Source organism: Hyposmocoma kahamanoa, unplaced genomic scaffold (genome assembly GCF_003589595.1).
Source record: "Hyposmocoma kahamanoa isolate Upper Pololo Valley unplaced genomic scaffold, ASM358959v1 224, whole genome shotgun sequence".
NCBI lineage: Eukaryota > Metazoa > Arthropoda > Insecta > Lepidoptera > Cosmopterigidae > Hyposmocoma > Hyposmocoma kahamanoa.
In genome coordinates this window covers 7,807,438-7,825,576 of record NW_020653743.1, presented here as the reverse complement: position 1 = coordinate 7,825,576, position 18,139 = coordinate 7,807,438, and the positions used below count along the sequence as shown (strand labels likewise).

The 18,139-nt window shown below is 36.3% G+C and overlaps 1 protein-coding gene across 2 annotated transcripts in view; it reads left to right on the top strand.

The window, feature by feature from the left end:
- The first annotated feature begins 2,023 nt into the window (after nucleotides 1-2,023).
- The window catches only part of LOC113228099 (transmembrane and coiled-coil domains protein 2), a 69,919-nt gene continuing 53,803 nt past the window's right edge, over nucleotides 2,024-18,139 (top strand). For both annotated transcript variants that reach the window (XM_026461240.1, XM_026461238.1), the window contains exon 1: nucleotides 2,024-2,204. The gene's annotated coding sequence lies outside the window, so the exon portion shown is untranslated. The remainder of the gene's footprint in view (nucleotides 2,205-18,139) is intronic.

Here is an 18,139-nt window from a genome sequence, read left to right as displayed (position 1 = left end):
TCCTCTCAGGGCACATTCCGTCACCGTAGCGATATTCAAGTGCCGCAGCTGCGATATAACCGTACAATGCGAACGCAAAACGCAAACAAAGGCCCTTTCCTTGCGAGCGGTCCGACCCGACGACAGGACCAGAGAGAAAATAGAAACTCGCTGCCAGAGCGTTGCCAGAGTCATTGAACCATTCGGCCGCGCAGAGATCACGAGTGCGAGTGAGACAGAGCTTGTAAGTCGACATACTTCAGAGCTTGCCGATAGATGGCGCTAGTAAACTAATGTTGTGTACGCTGATAGACCCAAATAGAATTTATTTTCCGATTAATTTAGAATGCGCGTTTAGTTTAGCCTCAAAGTTTACAAAATAACATGATTAACATTCCACCTGATATTTTATTACAATAACAGAGTTATACAACTTATTTGATGGACAGCCCAAAGTGCAAATTGTAAAGCTGAGTATGTTGTTGACTATTTTTATTTAAAGCTCCACCTACACGTTACTGAGTTACTCGTGCCAAATTTTATTATGCAACTTTAAACCTCCAGAAGCAAATTTTTGAGGTAACATAAAGTGTGTACAGTCAAAAGCACGTCGAGTTTGACACTTTGTACTTTGGACCGTTCTTATCGTAAGCGGCACAGAGTTGGATTTAAATCCGAAGTGTCAAGCTTAACGTACTATTGACTCTGTACCTACCTATTTTCTATTTACTCGCTTATTAATTTGCGCTGGTACATTCATTGCACCCGTGGCTTATAAGGGGATTTAAGGCACTTTCAATTAACGTAGTAGGAAAATATACAGAAGTTGAATGTGTACCCTTACATACCAAGTAGAAATACGACCTTAACTAGACGCATGGTGTAGAGGGTATGAAAATAAAATAATTTATTGCATTTTACTCTAATGATGGTTCTACGACTAATCGTAGATTAAATTTTAATACTTCACTGGCTTAGTGAAAGATAAATGTAAAATAGATAACGTAGGTCCTTTTTGAAATTGCTCATAAATAAATAATCGTCAAAATAGAAAACAAATAATTATCTAATTTATATTCTACATGAACTCGAATCACGTCTTTAATTCAATTGAATAGTACGAATAAAATATAATTTAATATTACATCTACATTTAAATTGCAATTAATTGTGATTGTTCGTATTATGGTCATACCATTCGTTAAGTAGAGAAACGGAGGCATATGCACTTATAAATACTAAATTATTATAGTATTTATAATTACTATAGTAAACCATAATACGCATTAGCATAGCAATACAAAGGGGGAACGCTGCCAGCATCTTGGGTATCTTGCCGCGGGGACCCAATTTTATTCATATAATTTAAAAATCCTAGTTTTCATTTCTAGTATTTAAGCTGTTACTGTCTTTTTAGTCTTACCTGTATGTTAACCATAATACTCAAACGATCTGTTAAAATCATCATGCTATCTCGGTTCAACAATAGGCTTTAAAATCTCGTGAAGTGGTATAGTGACAGTTGCAATGAGAATGAAAAATAAAGAAAAAAAAGGACTTTTTTAAATTGTTATTTTACTTATCAGAACAATAGTGTAGTGTTAATGTTGAGGAACATTAAAATAATATTACCGAGACCGAACCGTTTAGGTGATACCGACTAACTAAACGCTTATTGTCCTTAACAACGATATCTATGTCCTAGTAGATTAAAATGTATATTATTACGTACTTGACTTTAAATTTTAGATATTGTAGTAGTCTATAAATTATTACGTTAATGTAGGAGGAGGTAGTAAAATATACATATATATATATATTTTTAACTGTGTTAATATACTGCGTTTCCTCCATATGTCCATATCAATTATCTTACATACGTAAAAAAAATATCTCAAATTCTTAACTCTATTTGACAGTGGTTTGTGATTTGATGAGTTTGTCTGGAAGTAACAATTTAGGTCTGTCATCGTTCTCATAAAATGTCTATGGTTTGACATTTGAAATGTTGAAAGCGCCATCTCCTGGTTATTCATGACAAGTGGGCAGAGAGCATCCGCCGACCATTGACACACGTCTTTTTTCTTCGTTGTTTTCTGTCATTTCAATAGTAATTTCGTGGTGATTATTTTTGTAGTGGATAAAATAAAATGTACAGACTATTGTGTAACAAGCACATGTAAATAAAATTGAAGAGGAAGTTTATATTGCCCTGGTGAGAAAACGTAAGTGAATGTGTTTCTACAAGGGAAGAATAGCTACTTGCGATTTCTTTTTTGTCTTTTCAATATAAGTGCTATTGCAAAGATATGTAGTTTATTGTTAATGTTCAATTATTTTTTATAATTCATAAATTACCTTTCTAAAACGGTCGATTTGGTGTGAAAAAGTATTGCTGTTGACTTGTCACTGGTGTTTGAGATTTGAGAATTGAAAACCAATTTAGTCGGCGAGAGATAATTCCACTGTTTCGATTCGAAGCCCGCATAAAACAATATTAATTTCATTATCAAGAGTACGTGATTGTACGTGTAACATACAATTGTAGCACGTCACGAGTGGATGAACCTTTCAAGGTGATGTTAGGACAATAATATGGACTCTTCTGAGTTGATTATAATACCAACTTCCGTATTTGTAATGCAAGACACGAGCGTACGGTGTTTGGAATAATGCCAGTGCATCAATTTCACTGTTGTAAGCGCACTTTACTACATAAAGTGAGATAAAATTACGTTTTTTATTTGTTTATTTTTGAACCATCCAGTTAGGTGACTCAGTACGCTTTATTGGTACAAAATCTCAGTTGTGAGTCACACGGGAATGTAACCTTTGTCCATATTATGACTATTATCTTAGTGAAACAAAAATAAAGGTGTTCTTAATTGGAATTGTTTATGTTAACTTGACCAGTCAGTCAGTTTAAAAAAAAGGTTTTTGCTTATATTTTTATCCTTTTGCAATTACTATTGAGTAGTTTACTGTAATTTTTGCTATTAACTGAGTTAGCCATGAACTGGTAAATAATTCTGCATTGAAACTTTAATATTATGTAGGTAAGAAAAAATTTATTAATTTGTATTTAAAATTTAACTCTTATGTTACTTGCATTAGAAATTACTTTACTGTATACACAGCTGTGCCAATCACTCATTACAGGTAAAGAAATATACCAACAATTACTTACCTGATCTTAAAATAATGATTTCCTGTACTTCAAGTATGAAAAACCATGTCCATGGTTACTCAAAACACTACTACTAATTTGTTTCTTAAATGACTTATCTACTTCAGTTGGGTAAAAATTTGACTGAAATGAAATAAATTTTACTCCTTCACGTAACAGCCCAAGTACCTGCCGATATCAGTGGGTTTATAATAACACTAAAAATAGTACCAAGAAGTCTTGTATGTGTTTTGTCTTTTGTCATTGGCTACATGTTTTGTTTCCTAGTGTTAGAAAGTAATTATTTCTTATCTATCACACTCATTAGCAGGGAAAGACATAATTGCATGCCAATTTCACCCAAGAATATCTGCTAATAACAGAAGGAGACTTTTGCAAGTAATACACAGTAATTTGCTAGAGCCTTACACCTAATTGCCTACTCTAATAACCCAGTTATTAGGATTGCTTGCATGTTAAATTCCTCACTAAATCAATTTACAAATTCTTATAAAATCAAAATTTATTACTTGTCCAAGTATACAAAAGAATACATAGTATTGTATACTTTTCATTCCCAGTCTCATCAATAATATGATGATGAATAATATGAAGGTCTTAATTTGACAGAAATCATGAAGACCAAAGAGAAATGTTGAATGCTATCTAAATGTCAGCGTTGAGTATTTCAGAAATATTGACAACTTTGCTGGTATTCAAATTTAACTGTGTAGGTATCATGAGAAGCTAGCATTGAACAAATTTGGCTTATGTTTGTATTTGTTGCTAAAATTATTCATGAAAACTATTGTTACTTAAGACAATCTACTTTAAATATAACTTAAACAGTCTCAATCAAACAAGTTCTTACAGTATTTAACTAACTCTTATGGTCTTGATAGTGTGTAATTTCAAACTATTATCTCTGTTTACAAAACTTGATTTATACACTTGTATACCATCTTATACACTTGTAAACCCTCTAGGTCTTTCATGGGATGATTACATAGATATATAATAGATGGTAATTAGGCAGTTACATCTCCACAATATGTAAATGGTATATTAACTTTGAAAAAGAACTTCAGTGCGAATACTTGCATCTAAATTAAAAGTAGACGTCAATGAGTGATGGTCCTGACTTGAATTCGACCAGGGTTTGGGAGTGTAGCATAAAATCCTCTTGCTAGAGAAACCTTAGCTTGTAATGGTCATTGGGTTGTATATGTATAATACTAAGAGCAGAGATACTTCATTGCTACATTATTGTGACTTGTATTTTTTTCAATACCCACTAATTTTCAGTTTACCTAGGGTTCTTTTCAACACTAACTAAGTTTAATCTCAGTTGTATATTTAAATTCAACCCTGTACCACTTAACATAAGAATAATCCAAGGTCTAAAGTGTAAAGCTGCACTACTGTACTAAATACTACCATGATAGATGTAGTAATTTTGTTCAAATGTAGGAATTTCAAAGTGTACCTTAGTCTTTTTTTTATTGTATCAAACAAGTCTCCTGAACATGATGAATGAACCTGACGTGCGGTTTTTGATATATCAACTAACACAAGATGTTATTGAAAGATTAAGGTCAGTTAAGTAAGTAAATTATCAAAACGGCTCGTTTGTGCAATGTACGCGATTTAAAAAATACGGAAACTTTCAGACGTCGAAACCGCTAGATTGGTTAACTTCAGCTACTTTCACAGTCTAAGGACATACGGCATTTTGTTTGGGGTAATGCCGCCCATATCGATAGAATCTTTGTACTGCAGAAACTGAGCCCCAGAGTATCTTTGAGAGATAAGTTTTAAAAAATCAACATTCTTACACTAGTATGACAGTATTTATGAAAATGTTGAATTGTATGAAATGTTGTGAAATATTAGTTTTATGAAAATGTAATTTATATTAAGATGAATAGTAATTTTTTTTTAAAGTATTGACAGTCGTAACATTCATATGAGGAATAAAAATGAACTAGCTGTTCTTGATAGTCGTCTTCACAAAGTGACAAATTCATTTCAGGGCCAATGTACACGCGTCTATAACAAGATTATATACAAAAATTTGCTATTCACAAGGTTTAAAACTAAAGTCAAACAAAAACTTTATACTAAAGGTTATAATACAACTTCTGCATACTTGGATAACAAAAATCTGTGATTTGTAACCTGTTTAGCTCTTGGAGGCAGTCTAGATGTCAGTCTATGATGTTTGAAAAAAAAAATGTATTGTAAATGATAAATGTGTACAAATGTTTATTTACAAAGCAAACCCCTCGAGTTTCCTGCTCATTCTTCTAAGGGGAATCTGCCTTACGAATGAGCGCTAGAGTTTAATCAACGTGACACATCAGCAGGTGCTCTGATTGTTTTGATGATTATAAATTTTTAATTAAAAATTTTGATGATTATAAACTATCTTTGGTACCTGACAACCTCAGGGGCCGAGCGCTTTCACTGTGGGCACTGAATCAGGACATCTAGAGCTACCAGCCCTGGCTAGAGATGTCGCTCTTAGACTTAAATTAGTGTAAACTGTTTCCAAATTTTACTTTTCAATCAATTTAAGAATATTTTTATGTCATTGCAAAGCTTTTCATATTGCGAATCTTCTCAAATAGTGTACTATAGCATTATATTGTTTTCATTTACATTATCTTTTGGTGTCTGTCTGCCCGTGTCGTCATTTGTTTAATGCCTAAATTAAGTTTTATCTAGAACAATAATGTAATTGTTTGCCTACATACAGTGCAGTAGTTATTACAGTAATAAGTCCAATGACAGTCTTTGTTGTGTATTTTTTTTGCAAATTGAAGCTGATGAGCTACTGTATGTTGCTATGGTGATCTATTTAGTTGATTAAATTAGAAATGGGGGAATATAGGTCGTAACAGATAACGGGGTCAGTATTATAAATGTTACCAAGGAACGTGTGCCGTTGTTTTTGTTTTCTTGATTGCATGTAAACCTTTAGTTTAGGGCTTGTGTGTCAAATTGAGGATTTGAAAAAAAATGTACATTTTTAAATGTGCTGCTCTATATCGGGCCACACTTCATGAGATGCAAATAATCTGTATATATATATATATATATATATATATTATAGTGTTGTACAGATTATAGTGAAAGAGTGAAAGAGTTCGTCCAGAGAAGTACCTATTTCTGCCGCCAAGCAGTAACGTCAGCATTACCGTGTTCCCGTTTTGTATTCAAAACGGGAACACGGACACGGGATTCAGCAGCACCTTACTATTGTAATGTAAAAAAAAAAAAAAAAAAAAAAAGTTTATTTTCAGTAACTTAGGGCTAGTTTACATTAGACTGCGTTTGACACTCCTTTTAAGTAAGACATTACTTGTGCTAGGAGAGCCGCTCTTCCATATTACAAAACTTGTTTTACAAATAATTATATGTTCTTTATATAAAACAAAAGATTTTCGAATTACTTTTATTTTTAATTATAGGAGATACAAGATAAAATATAAGATATTTGTGTGTGTGAGTGAGAGTGTGTTATATGAGTGTAAGTGTAATGGGTGAGTGTGTTAGTAATAATGTAAGGTGCTTCTGAATTACAGGCACTTGGGATTTGGCAATCTTTGGTATTTGAAGCTCTGAGTGCCACTGCAACTGATATTTACAAGCATGTCGCTATCCACCATTGTTTGTCCCATCACTTCATGGTCATCATCAAACCATTTATGCGGGTATCATTAAAAAAACTAAAAGGTTTTATTGATCCTGTGCTACACGATAACTATTAAATGCATTTCTACTAAGCGTAGATACTGAAAACTACATATGAATCGATTAAACGCCCTAACAGGGTTGTTTGTACACTTCTTTGTGCTATCCGCGATATAATTAAAGTTAAAAAATAGACTAAGAGATATTTGCCCTTCAAATATTATTGATGGAAGTGTTTTCCGAACTGTATTGAACAGCTGTTATTTTTTCCGCAATTTCAGAGAGGCCTGTTTGAGAGAGCTATTCCATATGTCATTCAAATTTGTTGAAAAACTCGATGCTATTAAAATTCCCAAACGTACAATCGTTCCATAAAGTCTTCGCAATCCTGTCGAGGTTGCTGTACTCAGAACATGTCGAAGCAGTTATTCATTGAATGTAAAAGTAACAAAAGGTTCAAAGTAATCTTTATAAACATTACTATCTACCGCTTCACGTGCTATTGATTTATTTCGATATGATGTCGATTTCATCGATTACTCGCAGTTTCGAAAAAGATAAACACGGTTTATTGGAATACGATAAGATAGGTCGAATTTATATTGATAACATTATAATGTTATTTACAACTGTATCCAAAAATACTGAACAAACTTTGCATGACTAAAAATTGACACGCTTTGGTTCCTCCTTCTAAAGGGTCGCAACACTTATTAGGGCACGTGTACACGCTGTCTGCTACATAAAAGATGAGAATGATCTTGTACACAAGAACTTTGTCGGATCTAGCCACGAAAACATGTCGTATCTGTTGCAGACGAGAAAATGATGATTATCTACACGATACGAATGCCTTCGAACAGACGTGTTTTGGGTAAAATGTGTCAGTGCATTACAAGTCTTCCAGGTAGCTGTTGTTTACTGCCGACTGTGGGAAGAAATATTTTGTTTTGAATGTTGACTATTAGTAAGGCAACACCGTCCACAGCCAACGTCCACGCGCATAGTACAATAGCGGCAGAGCGCATCGTGCCGGGGGTAGACAAGATTTTTTTTCTTGGCTGGCGCCGAGGCAGTGTATACAGTTCGTGTGTAGAAACGACACGAATTCTTGCATAGACCCGGCGACTTTTCTTAGCGTGAAAGGCAGTCTCTGTGAGTTGGTTACTTTTTACTTTATGAGACTGTTATTTGTTTTTTCATTGTGGCGTCGTTTAGAAAACCATGAGTCGCTATTATAATGAATTTCAGTCGTGAAAACTTTCGATCCATAATTTTCTACGATTTTCGATGTGACTTAAGTCAACAAGAGAAGCCAGACCATGCGACTTCTTTTTATTTCTAAATCACTTAATCTCTTAGATAAACTTGGAGATTTACGATTTATAAGCCCGGAAGCGGCGGTGAATGAGTTCCGCGAAGCCATTGAAGAGGTCTCTATGAAGGACTGGTCCTACTGCTTTTCACAGCGGTTCCAACGAATGCAAAAGTGTATTAATGATGAGGGCATATACTTTCAAAAACAACAAATCGATTATAAACATAATATCTGGCCTTACTTATCAGAATCCAGAAACTCAGTATGGCCTAAGTATAGCGTTCAGAGGATAAGTCTGCAGGCAATTCCACTCCATAGCTCTTTCACCCATATAAAATGTGGAAGCGTAACGCTTCATGCGAAAGTATTGAATATCCATAACATAGGAGTGAAACCACAGGCCACATCTAGTCCCCTGATGAATAAGCGGAGTTAAATCGTGTAATTCCATCGCATACTCACCGTGATATATCCTGGACAATACCGATAAGCAGGCAACTTTACTGCGATGTTCAGGACTTTGTAACTTCGCCTCTACCAGATCTGAGTCACCTATAAACCTCTTGGCACGGTTTTCCAACTGATAAAATAAATAAATAACGCACACACTCATATCTCCGCACTAGGTTAGAGTAATCGGTGCAAATAATATTACGCCAGCTTTAACTGACTGCGGGGACGTGTAATCGTAATGTTTATTGTAGGATCGTAACTTAATTCATGAATCAGAATTCACACATTCATAGCCCCGCACACACATGGACCACCACTATTACACCCAAACTTACGAGAGAAACAAATGTAGGTCATACATATATTTCTCTTGGCCCGGAATCGAACCCGAGACCTCTGCGTGGCAGACCACCAAGGTTAGAGGCAGTTAAATGATATTTTTCTTATCTTTTGATAATTTTGTTATTTTTATAATTCTTTCGTGATTAATAAATAAATGAATAAACACAAATACACTCATCAAAAGTGGAAATCAAGCCATTATTTTCAAATTACTTGATTACCATATTAAAATTTAGATTTATTAAATTATTTATGTATTCATTTGTTTTTTACTTTAAGAAATTGACCAAAAATACCATTGGTGTTTAGTGATTCCTCCTCTAGTTTACCACCCTTAGAGGTTGAATATTTTCTTGAAATTTAAATGAGACTACTACTGAGGTAACCTCTTCCAACAAAAAAAAAGAATTATCAAAATAGTTTATCGCGTAATGTAAAAAACACAGTCGAATTGAGAACCTCCTCCTTTTTTGTGAAGTCGGTTAAAAATTAATTTAAAAAAACATGATTTTCAGTAATTGGCAAAATCATGGAAAACACTTTTGATGTGTGGTATTATAATTTTTACAATGATTCTCAAAGTAAACAACTAATCTTTACTATCACATAATACTTCGCAACTCCAGTGTTTATTTCACTTGCATTGCAAAATGATTTGCACGCCGTTTTAATAGCGGATTAAGTAGTTGAACGATCATAGTAAATATGCTGTCAGATGCGCTTTGAACATTTTTCATCCCGTTTGATTCAAATATAACACAATATAATTTTTTCACTTCTCATGCTCTTAAAGTTCGTATTTATGCTGGGTGTATAGGATTTTATGCTCTAGTGCATAAAAAAAATCCCATTAAATATGTCTAATTATTGTAATTTTACGTTCAATTTTAATTAAATAATCGTTTATTTGTATTATTGTTGTTTAATTTCCTCGCAAACGAAGTGAAAAGCAGAGTGTATAACTCGTTCATAAAACCCTTTTTACCTTCGATTTAAGGATATACTCGTCTCGGGGAAAATGACGCGTTTTATGCACTTGTACAATCTACTTTAGTAGCAGTAGAGTTCCTTGTGAAAGAGTTCGTCCAGGGAAATACTTGCCACCTTACCTATTTCTGCCGCCAAGCCGTAATGTGAGCATTACTACGTTCCGGTTGTAAATCTTTGCTATTTAAGGCACTGAGTGGCACTGCAACCGCTATAGACAGTTGTTTCTCTTACCACCAGGCGCACCACTTATTCTTCGTTCCGTCCCTTGGTACCTTTTAATTTTCAGGTTAGATTTCTGTAGCTAATTTTGGTGGCAATTTTTAATATTTAAATATTCAAGCATATTATCGTGAAATATTAAATAATATTTTTTTATACGTGAGCAAATTACATTTGAAATTGTCGAATAGAGTAAACAGTACCTAGTCGTGACCGTGACGTGTTGATTTTGATACAAATCCGAATTGGACCGATCGGGTGGTCTCGAAATTAGATGGTTTCTGAGCGAGAAGATGAACCTGATTCCTACTATATCTTTCTAATTTGTGATTTAAATCTACTATTGTTCCGATTTGAAATGTCAAAAGTTTTGGATTGGCCAGTTGTGAATCGCAATTATGCGCCTCGGCTCAGAAAAGACGCAGTTTCCGATCGGGAGAGGCAATCAAAATTTGGGGCCTGTATAGAGTAGCCGGAGTCTGAAACGATTGCTTTGTATGAAGAAACCAATAAACGCGATTTAGATCCGGAAAGCACAAGGCCATAGGTTAAAATCCGGGCTTGTACCTCTGAGTTTTTCGAAATTTATATGCGAAATTTAATTTTAAATTTACTATGAGCTTTTTGGTGAAGAAAAACATTTTGATGAAACCTGCACGTCGAAGAAGGTTCACAACCCTCGGAAAAAGGTGTGAAGACCCTAACCTGCATTAGGCCAGGTTGGCGGACTATGGCCTTAACCCTCACCTGAGAGAAGACCCGTCCCCAACAGTACTACTTATGAATGGCTTGATGAAGATGATGAGATCCGAAACTAAAAAAAAATATAATAGAAACTCAATATAAACATAATATAAACACTACTACTCATTCGTAAGGCAAATTCCTCTGAGATTACGACATGAGTAACAAACTCTAGGGGTTGGCTTTTTAATCTACTTCAAAAAAGGAGAAAGTTCTCAATTGGACTATGTTTTTTTGTATGTATGTTACGCCGAGTAATCACTCGGCATTTGTGAACCGATATTGATGATTCTTTTTTGTTGGGAAGAAAGTACCTCAAATTTGAAGAAAATATTCCATCTCTAAGGGTGACAAACTAACGGATGAATCCGGTTTCGTGCACTTTCCGTTAACCGATTCTAATACAATTTTGGCAAATAGATGTAATTCCAATAAAAAAAACCGAAAAGCAAACTTGAGAGGTCGGTTTTTTAAAAATAAAAAAGTTAAAATGTACATGAATATTTGTTCCCATTTACAATATATATTTAAACATATCGTACGTATAAACAATCTGAAAGAGCTAAACGGGTAACTGTCATGAATTTTTGTCATCCCAGTACGCAGAATTTGTAGTAGGATTGTATAAAATTGTAACTTCGTAAATGGCAAAACGTTTAGTACTCGTATGGGGACATTGCGTTAGCGTATACATTGCCCCTTAAATTAATTTGTGATTTGTGAAAAAGACGTTAAGAATAGTCAGTATATTTTTAACCCGACTTCAAAAATAGTAAGAAGTTCTAAATTACTCTGGTAATTGTGAACCGATTTTGATGATTCTTTTTTTGTTGAAAATAGTACCTCAGTAGTGGTCCTATTTAAATTTGGAGAAAATATTCCACCTCTAAGGGTGGCAAGCTAGGGGATGAATGAATTTTGAGGTCGATTTTTTTAGTTCTCAATACAGAGATCATGTTTCTCCTATTAAAATTATTCCTATCACCATTTTCCATTAAGAAGTCACAATTCTTCTTGACATAAATTACATGTTCGTACTGGAACGTAAATGTGTATGTAAGAATGTTCATTTCCTTAAATTAATCTCGTCGGAATATTCTGGGCCCAGTTTGTAAATTGCTGTAACTGCGCTGTGGCACTAAGCTCTTTCCTAGACATCTAAGAAAAACATGAGGTAGTTCAATTTAAAATGGAACCATTAAGAGTCGAGTCTACCTCAGCTGGAATTCAAATTTTTTTATTTTTAAATACGGTTCATTTTGGTAGAGCACACTCGGTCGGGGACACTGGCTTTATTTCAGAATAATTTTTTTTGCAAACGAAATTTAGCCATTTGAAAAATGTATGTCGTATAGCGAACTAAATAGAACGATATTTAAAAAATCATTGGTATTGTAAAGCACCCATTGAATACAGCGGTTTTCTTGTATTTCGAGGAAAGTGTATTTTTTTCTGTCGTGAAAATTTTTAGGCATCGTGTTTTCACACCGTATGTGTATATCACAGTGTATATCCTTTTTTTTTGACGGTTGAAATCTTTATAGATACCCCTGAGCCCAGGGAGATTCAGGGGTTATGTGGGACTCTCCCTCCAGACTGGAGGGCCTACCCCACTAAAACCCCCCCGGGTTTCCCTCTCGCCGGTTGAGTCGGCGCCGTGGGGTCGGTGAACATTCACCTTGATGAATCAGTGTATATCCTCGATTTTACTATATATTTTTTCCAAATCGATTGATTCAACATTTTCACTGTTATGAGGAATCAACCAAAGCCATTTGAGGTTGTATAGACTTTTAAGTGATCACACAGGTCACATGCATTTTGTCTTAAGTCAAGTGTGGCCGACTTTGTTATCTAACTTTCTGACCTCTCAGTGCATTGGTTTCAGTTCTATTATTTCGCCTTGTTCCTTTATCGGTTTCGGTCTAATTATGTTTTATTTGCTAGGCAATAATAACAATAATTGCTGTAGCTATTAACCTAGTTGCGACTCATCGACTTCCGGACACGGGTGTACACGATCCGTACAGAAGTATTTTCATATTTGATCAATTCATTAGTTATATTGCCTCAGTGATAGATCCAATAAAGGAGTCAGCACGCTTCATAAAGACTTGAACCGGTCAGAAAACGACCTTTTGCTTGAGAGGCAGTACTACCGACCGCTAAGTAAAAAGCGGCTGAGTGATAAAATATTTTTTTCAGATATCATAAAAAACCCATAACCCAATTGTAGAATTTTCAAATTGTTCGATATTTCAGGTATACATCGTTAGGGCAAGTTCCGACAAGTCGTACATGTTAACTAATTTTAAATGTTTTTAAAAGAGAGTTTTGACGAAAAATTTGAGAACGTGACGGACTATGTCCTAAACCCTCGTCTGAAAGGAAACCCGTGCCCTGCAGTGGGACGTATAAATGAGTTGATGATGATGATGATTAAGAGCAAAATAGACGATGCACACATCGACTGCACGCAGTTGATATATAAGCATAAGTTGATAATGACTTTGTGGAAACCAGGGAAATCCTGTATCGCGTGTGGCATGGACACACAGATAGACAACCACAAATTACACCCAAACTCACGAGAGAAACAAAATAATGTAGCCCTTACAAATATTTGTCTCATATCGGGAATTTGAACCCGGGACCACTGCGTGGCAGACTAGCACGGTACCCGTTTGGCCACAAAGGCAGTTAAAGAAAGAAATAAATACTTGTTTCTGAGTTACTTTAATGGCACTATACTAGCTATAGAAGTAACCAATATCTCTGGTATGAGTTGAAAACTAATTTCGGATTCATTTTTTGGAGTTGACAGAAGCAATATAAAGTTTTAACGAAATCAGAATACCTTTTATATAGAAACGTGATAGTTCGGCCCCACTATTGCGTCCTTACGAAGCATGTGCAATGCTGTTTACGACTAAATTGCCGTCGAAGAATGTTCCAAAGTATTTGAAGAGCGAAGTGCCAACTCGCATTTGGTCAGCAAGGTGGGGTTGAGGGGTAGCCTAACGGTTTGCACTGTGGGCGCTGGATGAAGAGGTCCCGAGTTCGATTTCCAGTAAGACCAGTTTGGAATCTGGTGTTCTGGGTAGTGCCCTGTGGTCAATTCCGTTGCTTTGATAGTCATAGCGCAGGGAGTTCCCCAGTTTGAGACGAGGTAATTGATGTGGTTGTATTTTATAATAATCAAAGTTCTTTGTAAAACTAATAAAAGCAACAAATAAGTAATAGCCTCCGTGCCAAACGGCAACCCTACTGGATTGCAACGCAGACGTCCCGGTTTCGATTCACAGGCCAGGAGAAAAATTTGTATGGCCTATATTTATTTCTCTCGTGAGTTTGGGTGTAATTTGTAGTTGTCTATGTGTGTCCATGGCATATGCGAGATAGAATTTTTCTAATGCGGGGCTATGAGTGTCTGTGTTCTATAGGTCCAATTGCCTGGTTGCAAACTAGGGAATTCTTTGTACTATGACTACCAGAGCAAACGGAATTCACTCCGAGACAATACCCGGAACTTCATGGTTAGAACCAATTTAGAGAAATTCGTTTCCCAAATTGTTTCTACTAGGAATCGAACTCGAGTCCGTCTCTTCCAGCGTCCACAGTGCAAATAGTTAGGCCGCCGAGGTCGTCACGTGTAAATCATTAATTACTGAACTATGGTTTTATTAGATATCCATGCTTTCGGGTTAACTTGAATCGTTGATTATACGTCGATCCGTAATTGTTTTCGTGAGTGAATATTGGTTTCTAGTAAATTATAATTTTAGGGTAAGAATTTTAGTACTGCAACTTTACCTATTTCTGCCGCCATGCAGTAATGTGAGCATTACTCTGTTCGGGTCTTTTTTTACATAACATCAAGTGACGGGACGAACAAGTCGTGCGATGGTAAGCTACACGCCAGATTGTAGCTTATAATCTGGCGTACGACTGTTCATCCCTCAGAGCTTTAAAGATCTTTGCGATTTCAAATTCTGAGTGACACTGTAACTATTATGGACAGGCGTGCAGCTTACCATCAGGCGCACGATTTGTTTGTCCCATCTGTTGATGTTATATCAAAGTTGTTAAATTAGTTTTTGGTACCTAATTTTGGTGTCAATTTTTAATATTTAAATATATTATCGTGAAATATTAAATAATAATTAGGATAATATTCTACAATATTTACTAACCTGTAAATTAACCTATCATAAAAAATACGTTTTGTCTGTTTCTGTTTTATTATCCTATTTTCTTCCTGTTTTTTTGAATAAAAAATGTAGTCTATAATAAATAGAACGAACTTTTATCATAAGTCAAATGAACCTGGGAAGTCGATCGTAATATTTCTCGTATTTGACTTAATGTAAGCCCCTGCTGTCCAAATGCCTTAATATTTTCAAACCAAAACACTGCAGGCACAGTGTATTTTAATTTAATTACAACAATTTTTGACTGATATAAACGGAAAAGAAATTTATTCGTTTTTCAACACAAATGGCTTATTTTTCGAAGTAAGATTATAACAGCTGGAAGGAATTATTTTGATATCTATTGTGCGAAGCAAGTTAAATGTATAATAATGATAATTACGCACACACTCAACATAGCCCGCACTAGGGAAACCCTGTATCGCGGGTGCCATGCACACACACATAGACAACCACAAATTACACCCAAACTCACGAGAGAAATAAATGTAGGCCATACAAATATGTATCCCGGCCCGGGAATCGAACCTTGGACCTCTGCGTGGCAGTCCGGCATGGTAACCGTTCGGAGGCAGCCTGTTTATGTTAATAACCTCAAACGTTACAAAAAAACCGGAGAATCCTTATTGCAACTTTTTTTGAAACTACAATTTCTGATGTTGCAGTGTATTTTGGTTTGACAGCTAATTAGACTTGACATCGTTTTTCTCTTTGACTCGAAAATGCTGGTCCAATAAGCACTTTAATAAACTCTATGAAGTAGTCAAATTCGTCTTGGAAAATATTCTTTAAAGTCCTTATTAATGGCGTTTGCAACATGGTCTAGCCTAGACAGGCGAAGTTTTAAGAACTAGTAAATTTTCCGTGACTTTAAGTTTAAGGAACAGCTTTACAACTTTAGTCATTGCACACAGCTCTAAGCTTACTAAGTAACGTAAGTTTTAGGACACCCCTTTAGCTTTAGACGTCAATTTAACCGATTTTACGATACCTCGTACGATGTTTAGCATTTGTAAACCGTGTTTTGTTAATTAAAACTTTCTTTGAGGGTGGTCCCAAAGTAATTTGGTAATTATTGTTTTTCGGCTCTCAGAGTTACTTTCTTACCAAATCCGTACTGAATTTAATTATACACTAAGTTTATTTCTGTACCTACCAACACTTTTCGGGTGAGGTAATTGCATCTTTTTGAGTTTATGGGAAAAATATGTAAATTTGTTTTTCGGGCGAATTTTTCATGTCGAGAATATTGTGCTTGTCAAACAGTAAAGGCATACCCGTGCCGGTCTGACAGGCGGGTGTAAATTTAAAATTGGTCACTCCTTGTTTTGTTGAATTAAATAGACTTTGTCCATTCATGCAGCGGACTCTTTAAGGCTGAGACTTTAAAAACGAATTTTGACTTAGACTAAGCGAAAATGGCGAGCTAACCAAGTTTTTTTTATAAAACGTACTTTCCCTAAATTTAAGCAAGAAATTACGAAGTAAACTCCAAGTTTAATTTAATTTGATTTTTTTATGATATAAGCGACGGGACGACAAGATATCTCTGTCCACAGTAGCAGTGCCACTCAGAGCTTAAAACCGCAAAAATGTTAGGACACTGCCACTGCTGAGACATAAGTTGACAAGTCCCATGTGCATATAATTTCACCAGCACCCTTAATACCCTTCAAAACCGGAACGCAGAAATGCTGACATTACTACTCGGCGGCAGAAAACTCTTTTACAAGGTCCTGCGTTTCTTGCTTAAACTTAAGCAAAGTTTGTTTTGTAAATACGAAAATCTTGCTTAACGGTCCATCTTTGCTTGTCCCTATCTACTGACCCGAGAGATAGGGTTTTCCGGAGAGACTACGGGCTCGACGGCAATACCAGGGTACGGCGGGCGTCCGGGTCAAGCCCTCTGCCAGTGATACGCCTTTGCGGGCGTCTCCGGCGGACCCGGACTTGGGTAAGGACTCGCTGGGGTTTGTGGTTAGCTGCAGAGATGGACATGTTTGTCTGCCCCGGTTTTGCTTGTGCCGGCGCGTCTGTCTCGTGAGCAGCTAGCGCGTTATAGTAGCGGTCTAATTTAGAGCCTGTATGTGGTGACGCGCGGGGCACGTGTGTTGCCCTTTAAGTTGGAAGCTATGTCCGGACACTGTCGCAGGACACTGCGACTGGCATCTTCGGCACTAGCCTGGAGAACTAGTAGAGGATAAGCTAGATATCCCCTGGTCCCTCCAGCCGCTTAGGTTATTGGGAACTGGAGAGACGTCGTTTTTCGGCGTCGGGAAGTGAGCGTGCCTTACAGCACCGCCACCAATGAGGATATTTGGTAGTGGACTCAGACTCACGGCTTAGCGGTGGCAACTGCTAGTTGTGCAATGCGCAACGGGAAGTGAGCGTGCCTACAGCTCCGGTACCTATCTGGAAAATATGGAGGCTACTGTACGTGCACCCGGGGCGGCTCACCCGAGGCATTAGCCTCTCGAAAAACCGGATGAAGTCAAGTGACAGAGGTCGGTGACAACCCTGTGCACTAGCTGATTTGGGGTCAGAACCTGAACTTGTAAGGTTCCTGTGCGCGCACAGGTTATAGTGTCGTTCTCGTATGCCCTAAGGGTAGGTAGGGAGGATCACTATAATCAAAACTAACGTAGAGAGATATGGTCCGCCTTTGCTTATTCGAAGTCATAGTTCGTTTTATAAATCTCACCGTAAGATTGGTGACTCAAGTCTGTTGATATCTCGTTTGTGTTTGTTAGAATTCTCTTTTGTGTTGTGATTTCGGATCTAATCTGAATCTGCAATATTGTAACAATGAATGAAAACAGTGAAATGTTAACAACCCAAAAAAGACTTGGCTTGATAGCGATTTGCACACATTATTTTCTATTGTTTTAAAAAGACTTGTGTCATGTCATGTGTCTCGATTTACGCTAGACGTCCCAACTTTCAGGGTTTTTTCTTTTAAGTCGTGCGCCTGATGGCAAGCGACACGCCTGTCCCTAACAGTTGCAGAGCTTTAAATCGCAA